This window comes from Ranitomeya variabilis, chromosome 8 (assembly GCF_051348905.1).
Source record: "Ranitomeya variabilis isolate aRanVar5 chromosome 8, aRanVar5.hap1, whole genome shotgun sequence".
Taxonomy (NCBI): Eukaryota; Metazoa; Chordata; class Amphibia; order Anura; family Dendrobatidae; genus Ranitomeya; species Ranitomeya variabilis.
This window is the reverse complement of record NC_135239.1, coordinates 196,839,204-196,851,674: the sequence shown is the minus strand read 5'-3', so window position 1 is coordinate 196,851,674 and position 12,471 is coordinate 196,839,204. Positions and strand designations below refer to the sequence as shown.

The window sequence follows — 12,471 nt, the reverse complement described above, 5'->3', positions numbered from 1 at the left end:
TAGATGGTCTGATTATATGCAAGTCAATTGGCGTTCCTTTACTGGCCCATTTGTACATGACAACAAAAACTGTATGGTGAAGAATGATCCTTAATACAACCACTGTATCTTGTGTGGCCCCACATTGTCTTGGCAACATATCTCATGTGCTGCCAACAACGAGCAGTTGTATGCTGGCATAATGGATATGAATTTCTTAATAAGAGTGTTTGCATGTTCATGGTAACTTCTGACATATTTACAAACTCGTACGGCAATTGTTGGCTTTTCGCTCATTTCAATCACCTTTTGACAGTTGTTTCTGACCCACAAGGAGAAAAAGATTGAGTATGTTGAAATCCATACTCCCAATCTGCCGTTTTGTTGTTGTAGGAGTCAAGACTCCTCTGTGCCAACAAAAATTTGTCAAGTCTATGGCCAACTTGAGTTGAGTTGTACTCAACTCTAGTGGGACCCTAAGTTGACCCAAGTGCCCCTCTTCCAGTAATTGTCTTGACATTGACTTCTCATGTTAATTGCATAGGTAGTTTGAGTGCTTGGCATTGGTATTATCAAGGTAAACGTTTTATCTCCAATAAATGTTGTAATGATTCCTTATTTTTGGGTGAATGTGCCCACAATTATTGGAAATATATCATCCTGTCGTCTGTACCTGATGTCCATCTCCTAGGCACTATTGAACACATGGGAATTTGTTATTGTCCAGGTTGGATCTTTGGCTTATCTTGATTGGCCAATGTTTTGACATCCGTATGCCCGATTGGTCTGAATATACGTGTTCATAGAAAGATCTTTACGAAATAGGATCATCGCTAATCCAGCTAATGTCTATAGCTAGCTTTAGGTTTCTACCTTTGGTTTCAAGAACCCTTCACCCGTACTAGAATTATTGGAAAAAAAAAGTTGGAAACTGGTGGAAATTCTTGACTTTGCCCATAACTATTTTTTTATTAGATCCGATCTTGCACGCTATGCTTATATTTTAAGGGTTAACCAATAGACCTTCCCTCTAAACCCACCTCACCTGCTCCCTGACAGCTGTTCATTCTCAATTAACACGTAAAAAAAAAAGCCTTTTATTTTATTACAGTGTCGAATTCACCAGCCGAGCAGGAGGTGCTTTACTTTTTATATTTACTTAACCCTAACATTTGTCCTAAAGGTTCTCCAGGCATTTCTTCGTATCTCCCTATTGGTTTTGCAAATCCGATGACCTCAGCCATATGTAATTGCATATAAATTTGCAACCACTTAAAAGCCTCAAATACAATTATTGCTCTGTGCCTTTTTTTTCTTTTTCTTTTGGCTTTCACTCCAACAAACTGGTCTGTCTTAGGCAAAGACCCTTAGGCCATTTTTTCTTTTTTTTTTGGGCTAGGGGTGGGGGGAAACTGAGTGTCAGGATCATGTGATTTGCCGGGGTGATTTTTTCCTTGTTTATCCTAAGACCATGTGGAGGTGGGCGGATGCACACACACACACACACACACACACAAGGGGGATAGAGGACAGGAGCTGCAAGCTTCTCTCTCCCTTCTCCCTCTCAACAAGCCACATTGACTAAGCTGTGCAAATGGGCAGGGGGACTAATTCACTGTGCCTGTAGGCTCCATAATAGAGGCAGCTGTTGGGAAGTGCTTGCTCAGTTACATGTTAGAGATGGCATTCGACATCCTATGGAAGGATTAACTGGAAATGTTGGATATTTTCTAAAGAACCGAATGGTACGAAACGCGTCAAGTTTGTCTACATAAGGTAATCAGTGTTTCTCGATTGCCCGGTGTCCTTCCTTTTTTTTTTTGTTGCAATGAATGGATGCATGAGTGAATGAATGACTTAATGAGCGGATTGTACTACGGTAGGATTCCAAGGATCCTCTCTTCCGCCTTACAACTGCTACCGTATCAATATTTTTTTTTTTATCGTATTGCAGCGATACATTGTCGAGAAAGGAGAGGTGGCGGGGAAGGGGGTTGGTTTTCGGAAGGGAATAAAGAGCACAAGTCATTTTGTGTGGAAACCACAGAGCAGCTTAGTCTAGTAGTTCTACATCTGTCGTTGAGCCAGCCATGTTTTTCATAGATTATACCCAGTGTAGTAGCTGAATGTGGAAATGCTCGGTTTCTCCTTAGCATCTGTCTGGCAGGGCCTTTGCAGCAAAAATTAAAAAAAAAAAAAATTTAAGGAAGATTTTGCCGTCTAGAACGTTGAGATCTGCAGATCTGACGATCGGCCCTGCAGGGTCTTTTTATTTATATATTTAGCAAATTAGATTTTTTATTGTTTTTAATGCATAGAATTTTTGTTGGTGGGAGGGTGTAAATTCCGTCTTTTTAAATGAAGCGGCAGCTCAGCTTTATAAAATGGAGATATAGAAAGAGATGCAAAGGATGGCCTTTTGTGCAGGGTTCTTTTGTGATGACTTTACCCCCACCGCTTCACAGCAGAACACAAGCCGCCTTCAGTTAACTAACCATTGCCTGCAGAAACAGGTTCATTGGATACTGTAGTATAATGTCTCCGAACGCTTTCCCCGGAATACAGGGGATTCAAAACCTCTCAACTGGAAAAAAAGAAAAAGCGTTTTTTAAATTTTTTTTTATATTCGATGCACCATTGTTTTGTGTGTGTGTTTTTTTTTTTTTTTATCTGCAGGGAAGTTAACCCTTTCTAAGGCTCTCGAAATACACACACACACAAAAAGACACTTGACAGATTTCCTGGTCTCTGAGGAAGTATAGCAAGTGGAGGAGGGCTGTTAACCCTTTACTGACTGCACGCCTTGAAAAATCCGCCTTTGTGGTGTTCAATCCCTATGCTATTTTCTTTTTTGTTGCAAGGCTTCGCCTTCCCTTCTGTATCTACCATGGCGTAATTTCTTAGGAATTTAGTCCTATTGTTAGAAATGAAAAGATGAGATCTAGAGAGGAATGTCTCAGGATGAAGCAGACAAAATATTAGCATGACAGAGGCCTGTGTAGAAGATATCAGCCTCCAATGTGCTTCATGGTGAGCTGTGGCTTTAATCTATGGAAGTATAAAAAAAAAAAAAAAATCTAAAAAAAATTAAAATAAATATAATTTTGTTTGCTTTTTTTTGGTTGGTTCTAAACAAGTGTCCTCATTCCTATCAATATATTTGCTTGTATCAAAATGGATCATCAGCAAGACTATCTTGTGCATTTGCATATTTGCTCTAATTGTGTCTAACCACCTGTTGGAATTTTTTTAAACTTATGGGCCGAGATTTTGAAATATATAAACGTTAGAAAGTTTCCAAAATGGAAAAGATGTATGTGTTGTTTTATAGGTTTTCTTCCTTTTTTCGTTTTCCGCCTTTGCGTCATTTTTTTATTTACTTTTTTTCAACCTCTATGGCTTTTTATATTGTTTATTTTAGGCCTTTTTTTGTTTTATTTTCAGCTTTTAGAACCTTTGTTTTCTGTTTTAGGCCTTCAAGTCTTTTTGTATTGATTAATTTTAGGCCTTTGGGTCTTTATGTTTTCTTTTAAGCTTTTTGGACCTTTTTGTTTTATTTTATGCCTTTAGGTCTTTTTGTATTGTTTTACTTTAGGCCTTTTAGTTTAGTTTTACTCTTTTAGGACCATTTTTGTTTTATTTTAGACCTTTATGACCTTTTTTGTCCTGAACACTTAATGTATTTATCAAGGCCCTTGAGCTGTTGTCTCTCCCCCCCAAAAAAAATCACATTTCATAGACTTTTTCTGATTATTGTAATAAACCAGTTTTTTATGTTAAACTCGTATACATAAAGAACAAAAAAAAACAAAAAACACAAAGCATTCAACATGGAAGGAAGCAGTTTAATGTCAGGTGGTGAAGAAACTTACCCGGCATGCAATGCCTTGGAAGTGTGTTGACATTCTGCCATGCAGCCTAGTAGACGGTAGACTTAACCCGATCCACACAACCATCTGCTCCGGCTTCATGACTATTTTCAAACAAGTGATCTATTTTTTATTTTTTTTTATTAGGAAGCTGTCAACACATTCCCCGCATTTTGCTTTTTTTGTATTACGCCATTATGGTGTACAGAATCCAACTATTCACGCATAAATATAGGTCAGCCCAACTGGAGCGAAGACCCTCGAAGGCTAAATATTGACGCTTATTTTTGTGTTCATTTATGAGTCACATTCTGGTAGCAGAAGGTTCATTATCTTCTCCCTGTCCAAACAATGACTCATAATCCTGGAATATCTAATTGGTGGTTCCTCTCCAGACATGCGACAGAACTGTCATGTAGTACCATGCCTGACACATCGTCTGTGGAAGATGTCTACTGTCTTCATTTTAAGGAATTTCCAGCCTCATTTTATTGGGATTTACCTACAAGGAATATAGGATTATGTTGATGTAGGCCACAATGTTCTCATTTTAGATCCGTGACTCATCACGAGAATCACCAGTATTTTATCGAGATGGTTGTCTCAAATAAAAAAAAAAATGCCCAATGTAGCCCAAGGCAAGACCCATAAATTTATTTTATAGCGCTCATATTAATGTCTATATCATGGTGGTTCTTGGATCACCATTTCTGGAATGCGTTTATTGGTTTATTTTCTGTTTTGTGTGACTCACGTGATTCATGGTAAACTAGTTCTGAAAGTTTGAGAATCAGTATTTGCTGCTTCTGGATTTCTGACTCGAAGTCATGTGGAAAACTCTGTGAGAAATCTATTGAAAATCGTTTGTTTTTGTTGACGGCCATTTTGAACTTTCTACGGTTGGAAATGATTGTGGATATCTGCTTATTATTTGGGGTAAGATGTCATTGTTTTGTGAATATTTTTGGAAATGTGTAACACAGAAAGTCATTAGTGTTTGTATCTGAAGAATATGGTAATGAGATATACATATTTTAGGATTCTTGATGTTGACATTTTATTCATAGCAACTCATGTGTCCTTGATTGTCTTGGACTCCACTTATGGGATGACTCAAAAGGGTTGCCTGAGTAAGACAACTTTGTCTTCTTTTATGTGGTGACTTCTAGGTCTCTAAGGGTTTTTCACGTGGAATTCGAAGCATATCTGCTTTAAAAACCACATCGAAAACTCCTTCAAATACTCCATAAATGCTCTCTCTCTTTATTTCATTTGTAAATCTTTAACTTTTTCTAAGTTTTTTTCCAACGAGGTTTTGAAAATGTAATTGATCACCCAAAAGAATTATGTCAAGTCAAAAGTTTGCAAAAAGCCAAGTGACATCTTCAAAAACATTCTCAAAACCACTTAGAAAACTTCCAGGGTATGTTGACACAGATTTATTTTTTTATGTAGATTTTTAAGCCGATCCATTTCAACATCCACAGCAAAAAGTATTGGAAGCGAGGTTTTTTTGGTGAATTTTGATGAGGATCCGATTCATAATCCACATTAAAAAAACTGTGAACTTTATCTAAAAAAAAACTGCCTCAGATCTGAAAACCTTGTTGTCCTGACATGGATTTGGATGATTTGTTCTGTGAGCAACTTTTCATGTTTTTGGCAAAAAATGTTGGATGAAACAATGAGGGTCCAGGTCAGTTTGGGGAAAGATAAAGCTTTAAAGCGAACAGTCTTGAGATTCATGCACATAGAGGGAGACCTGTCAGTCAAGGGGAGTGGGTGGGGTGAAGTCAATGAGACCCTGCCTCTTGGACTAGTCATGCTAGACGCACACTCCCCGGACAGCTTTTCAAAGTATGTTTTCTCTGAAATACAACTGCAACAATGCAACCAGTGGTTTGTGGTTCAGGGAACATGAATCTTACAACAGATTTCCTGTAAAAGGATTGTCTGGTCATTGAACACAAGTCTGCAGTCATTCAGTGTGACTGCAGATTTGTGAATTCTCACAATGAGGATTCTCTGGTGCCAGTGTTGGGAGTGGGCCGTTATGTGACCGCAAGTACGGTATGTGATTTACATGCTTCCAGTCACATTCTGACTAGACGTGTGCAGCCTTGCTCAATACACTTGAATTGAGTGAGGCCCCGCACGTCTAGTTGCCATGTGGCCGCATATATGCAAATCACATACTTACGGTCACATGCCCGCCACTTTTAGCTCCAGCATCGGAGAATCCTTACAAAAAGCACTGTCAGGATTCACAAGTCTGCAGTCACATAGAGTGACTACAGACTTGTTGCCTAGGGGCGGACAACTCCTTTAAAACAAAAAGTTGATGATTAGCCAGAAAAGAATCAACTCCTACAACTGCTGGTGTGGTTTTCAATTTTTTGGGGGGCTGTTATATGAAAAAATACCGTAGACCTTTTTCTAGTTTTTATGGTTTTAGCAAAATGTGGGAGTTAGAAAAGCTCGAGGACCAGTATTATTCCCCTCCAGAGCATGGTGACCAGTGAGGACTGGGCACATTAGGCAACTACCTGAACTCTTTAGAACTTTTTTTATCATTCGTGAAAAATGATTTTATTGTAATCTTTGAGATTGCACTTCTATTTTATTCAGATTACAGATTGCAGCATTGACTTATCGATCGTCTGCCAGAATTTATTTGCCATTATATGGTGTCGGCACAGAAACAGATTTTTTGACTTGCTAATTTAAGATGTAACGCATCTTTGCCAAAGACATGTTGTGTATGTTTCTATCTAATACAGTAAATCTTCAGATTATGCGAATAGCCGGCTGCTTATTAAGCGCCTATTTAGCTCCTGTCACTTCCCCCTTTAGGTGCCTTAGGCTCTTTTACACTGCTGTGTGTATTTTATAGGTTCTGTCTTGTAAGTAAAGCCAGAAGTAGTGTACACATTGTTTTTTTTTTGCTGTTTTTACGTTTTGTATCCCTTTAAGAAGTCATATTTACAATTTATCGAATCTTTTACTTTGAATCTGTGAACACAGATCTGTTCCCGGTGAAGTGGCCCCATTGCTCTATAGGTGAACAAACTAACATTTTAATTCTTGAAATCTGTTACATAGAGGATCACTGATTTACATACGGTGGTGGCAACCTCCAGAGGTGCCAATAAGGTCTAAGCCCTTTAGAGAGTGTCAGGAACCCTTGTTTTGGATTCTCTTTTTCTTACGGTAGGATTTCCCTTTGTCGAAGATAGTCAAGGTCTAAAGAGTACCTGTGACCAGATCAAAAGTTACCAGTTTAGGCTCCTATTTTATTCCCACTGTTCTCCTGAAAGTTCTGTTTTTTGTTTTTTTTTAAATCCGCCCTACGGTTCCACAGATATGGGCCTTTTTATTCATATTTTCCAGACTTTACAAAGGGGTGTGACTCTCGGGATCCTCTGGGGCGTGTCCTTAAGACGCATCATATAATTACCCTGTGAGCCACACCCCCTTAGTAATGACCATAAATATTTGTAGTAAAAAAACAACAACATATCTCTAGAACTGTGCACCAGATTTAAAAAAAATAAAAAAAGGAAAATTCAGGGGAACAACGAGAATACGATAAGGGCAAAACCTGATCACGTTTGATCTGTTGACAAAAATTTCTGTATTGCGCAAATGTGCAATGGGTAAATAATCAGTATTAATTTACTCGTCTGAAATTGACCTGATCTTTTAGGATGACCTAAAAATGTTGGCTGCTCATCTACTTGTTAAAAGCCGCTAGAGAGACGAGCAATGACAGATACAAAAAATGGATATGTTACGTAAAAACCCATGGTTTGTGTGATGTATCAGTGCTTTTTCGAATCATCATCCCATCATAAATGGCCGTTCGGTTATGTTCACACAGGGGTTTCTGTGGTGTTCCAAAACGACAAGTTTTTCAACCTAAAACCGCTTTGGGAAAGGCTCATGTTTTGAGGATTTTTTTTTATAAATAATTATTCTAAGGCTTTGTACACACTTAGTTTTTTAGGAGTTTTGGTAGAGTTTCTTCTCAAGTTTATGCTCAGAAAACTCCGCATTCATCAAAGCTTTTATGCCAAAAAAATGTTTTAAACCCTTTAAAAAGTCACAAATTTTTGACTCAAATTAGAGTAGCACCAAAATTTTGCATCTTTGGCATTTTCACACCAGTTTCTCCCCACTTTGTCAAAATGGGCATAGCTGGGGCGCGACATTGGCATGATGCCAGTTCTTTTTTTTTTTTTCATGACAATCTGTGTAGCGTTCACTCCTCCAGAAATCTCACGATTTCTCGAATGGCGCTCGGTGGTGCACGCCACTTGTAAGACTCTTCTGGCTCATGGAGGTGAGTACCTCTTCATGAATCAGGAGCGTCTGACTCCACCACGACTTCCTTATCAAGACCCGCGAGAAAATAACCGGTCTTGATGAATCGGGGCCTCTGTGTGCGCATAGCTTTTAAGTAGTTTTTGGAGAAAATCAGCTCCAAAAAACTCCATGTGAACATAGCCTTTGGATCTTGTTTCCTCAAAATTTCGAATCCTACACTAGTCTATTTTCTACGTGTGATAGTAAATTATAATCATTAAAAGCAGTAGTTTATCAAGCAGATTACTCCTTTTTCTTATATAAACTAAGTTGCAAATTCAGCAAAAAACTTTGCTCATAGGAAGCTCAGATTTAATTTTCTGATTTTAGTACAGTCTAAAAATTATCCAAATTTATTATGTGTTTTGTGAAATAGTTGAAATATTAGGGAACGGTAACATTTATTTTTTATTGTTGATCGTTATCTTTGGGGTAATTAATGATATCAGATGTCTGATTCCCAAGGAATGCACAATTTTTTTTTTCTGAATATGTAAATGATCTAATCTTTTTGCTAGACATAGATCTCCCAGAGAATCTAACTCCAGAGTTTATACTGGGGGCGTCAACAGTGTGAGACATGTAGATCTGGAGAGCAGACGGTCAGTAATTAAATGTCTCACAATGGTATTTTCCCGTATAATTTAAAATGTGTTCTTTAGGCAGACTCTTGGGGAGATCTCTTGTCGGCCCATAGATCTTAACAGCTCATCTACATATTAGAAAAAAACATGGATTTCTGGATGCTTTTCGGGATCCATTTCAGTCTGTGTAGTTCCTGCTCAATCATTGGCCAACACACATCATTCCGGATGGATCAAGAGGTACAGAGCCGGCCCCTGAACTTTCTGCTTGGTCCACAAACACATGTGACTGCTGCAGCTAGTCAGTGATTGGCTGCACCAGTCACCTGTCTGTCCAGGCGAACTATTGGAGGACTTGGGAGGCGGGGTAATAGTAACAGCAAGGGATCGGTAAGGGGAATATTACTTTTACTATATATATTGCTGTGAGCTAAAGCATTAAGACGTTATATACGTGTACTATGTACATAAAGAGTAACTAAACACTTCAGAGGCGTAAGTTGCCGAAAGTTTGATTGTGGCCACTTGTACAATTAGTGATGTACCGCGCCGAGCACTTACACAGTTTTCTGCTATTACATTTTTTGAGATTGGCTCTTGAGTAAAATGCCTTCCAGAGGTAAATTAATAAGCATAAAATTGGCGTGTACACTTAGCAGGACCGCTCCACTCCTCTACGAAATCCGGGACTTCAAGCCGAGGTGAAAAGTGGCTTATAATCACCTGTGGTTCGGTGACTTTAGACTCCGCGTAATGAATGGGAAATGCTGATAAAAGCCTCCAAACAGGAAGGTTGTGGTGTAACAATTACTTTACTGGATAGGATTTGTGTCCTGGTCAAATAAATCGGCAAAACGTTTATTTATTATTTATCTAATTATTGTTTAATAATATTTTGGAATTTTGGACGGATGTCTGCCTGGAACGGTTTAATAGAGTATGTGCAGGGCCGGCTCCAGGTTTTCGTGGGTCCCGGGTGAAAGAGTCTCAGTGGGGCTCTTTATCACATACAACTATTCATGGTGCACAGATACAGCAGAGAAATATAGGTATAATGCAATGCCAAAGATTTAACTTCTTACATTACATGAGTGATATGTTTTGTAAATTCTACAATAGCTCAGTAACCGGACAATATAGTCCTCCATGCAGTATTGTGGGCACCACATAGTGCTCCATATAGAATAATGAGCCCCAAATATTGCTCCATACAGTATTATGGGCACCACATAGTGCTCCATATAGAATAATGAGTCTCATATATTGCTCCATGTAGTATTGTGGGCACCACATATTGCTCCATATAGAATGAGCCCCATATATTGCTCCATACAGTAATATGGGCCTCATATATTGCTCCATATGGAATAATGAGCCCCATATATTGCCCCATATAGTATTATGGGCACCACATAGTGCTCCATATAGAATAATGAGCCCCATATATTGCTCCATACAGTATTACGGGCACCACATAGTGCTCCATATAGAATAATGAGCCCCATATATTGCTCCATACAGTATTACGGGCACCACATAGTGCTCCATATAGAATAATGAGCCCCATATATTGCTCCATACAGTATTATGGGCACCACATAGTGCTCCATACAGAATGAACCCCATATATTGCACCATACAGAATGAGCCCCATATATAGCTCCATACAGTATATAATAGGCCCTATATATTGCTCCATACAGTATGAGCCACATATATTGGTCCATACTGTATAATGGGCCCATATAATGTTCCATAAAGAATGAGACCCATATATAGCTTCATTCATAATGGGTCCCATATAATGTTCCATACAGTATTTCATGGGCTCCATATAATGCTCTAGTATATGATGGGCCCCATATGATGCTCCATATATAATGGGCCCCATATGATGCTCCATATACACTGCTCAAAAAAATAAAGGGAACAATAAAATCCCACATCCTAGATATCACTGAAGGAAATATTTCAGTTGCAAATCTTTATTCATTACATAGTGAAATGTGTTGAGAACAATAAAACATAAAAATTGTCAATGTAAATCAATATTAATATCCCATGGAGGTCTGGAGTTGGAATAATGATCAAAATCAAAGTGGAAAATCAAATTACAGGCTGATCCAGCTTCAGTGGAAATGCCTCCTGACAAGGAAAAAATGCTCAGTAGCGTGTGTGGCCTCCACGTGCCTGTATGACCTCCCTTCTGTACAACACCTGGGCATGTTCCTGATGAGGCGGCGGATGGTCTCCTGAGGGATCTCCTCCCAGACCTGGACTAAAGCATCCGCCAACTCCTGGACAGTCTGTGGTGCAACAAGACATTAGTGGATGGAGCGAGACCTGATGTCCCAGATGTGTTCAATCGGATTCATGTCTGAGGAATGGGCGGGCCAGTCCATAGCTTCAATGCCTTCATCTTGCAGGAACTTTTGACACACTCCAGCCACATGAGGTCTGGCATTGTCCTGCATTAGGAGGAACCCAGGGCCAACCGCACCAGCATATGGTCTCACAAGGGGTCTGAGGATCTCATCTCGGTTCCTAATGGCAGTCAGACTACCTCTGGCGAGCACATGGAGGGCTGTGCAGCCCTCCAAAGAAATGCCACCCCACACCATTACTGACCCACTGCCAAACCAGTCATGCTGAAGGATGTTGCAGGCAGCAGATCGCTCTACACGGCGTCTCCAGACTCTGTCACGTCTGTCACATGTGCTCAGTGTGAACCTGCTTTCAGCTGTTAAGAGCACAGGGTGCCAGTGGCGAATTTGCCAATCCTGGTGTTCTGTGGAAAATACCAAGCGTCCTGCATGGTGTTGGGCTGTGAACACAACCCCCATCTGTGGACGTCGGGCACTCAGACCATCCTCATGGAGTCGGTTTCTAACAGTTTGTGCAGACACATGTACATTTGTGGCCTGCTGGAGGTCATTTTGCAGGGCTCTGGCAGTGCTCCTCCTGTTCCTCCTTGCACAAAGGCTGAGGTAGCGGTCCTGCTGCTAGGTTGTTGCCCTCATACGGCCCTCTCCACATCTCCTGGTGTACTAGCCTGTCTCCTGGTAGCGCCTCCAGCCTCTGGACACTACGCTGACAGACACAGCAAACCTTCTTGCCACAGCTCGCATTGATGTGCCATCCTGGATGAGCTGCACTACCTGAGCCACTTGTGTGGGTTGTAGAGTCCGTCTCATGCTACCACGAGTGTGAAAGCACAACCAACATTCAAAAGTGACCAAAACATCAGCCAGAAAGCATTGGTACTGAGATGTGGTCTGTGGTCCCCACCTGCAGAACCCCTCTTTTATTGATTGTGTCTTGATAATTGCCAATAATTTCCATCTGTTGTTTATTCAATTTGCACAACAGTATGTGAAATTGATTGTCAATCAGCGTTGCTTCCTAAGTAGACAGTTTGATTTCACAGAAGTTTGATTTACTTGGAGTTAGATTCTGTTGTTTAAGTGTTCCCTTTATTTTTTTTGAGCAGTGTATAATGGGTCCCATATGATTCTCCATATATGAGCCCCATATATGATGCTCCAGTGTATGATGGGCCCCATGTATGATGCTCCAGTGTATAATGGGCCCATATATGATGCTCCATATATAATGGGTGCCATATGATGCTCCAGATGAGTCTCATATATAATGCTCCAGTGTATAATGGGCCC

General features: G+C 39.9%; 1 protein-coding gene across 9 annotated transcripts in view; it reads left to right on the top strand.

Annotated features, from left to right (window-relative positions):
* The window catches only part of MAGI1 (membrane associated guanylate kinase, WW and PDZ domain containing 1), a 446,025-nt gene that overhangs the window by 278,542 nt on the left and 155,012 nt on the right, over positions 1–12,471 (top strand). Inside the window, exon 1 of one of the 9 annotated variants that reach the window (XM_077275977.1) lies at positions 1,486–1,755. The exons of the other annotated variants lie outside the window; for them this stretch is intronic. The gene's annotated coding sequence lies outside the window, so the exon portion shown is untranslated. Of the gene's footprint in view, positions 1–1,485; positions 1,756–12,471 lie in introns of those variants that run through there. 9 annotated transcript variants of the gene reach the window in all.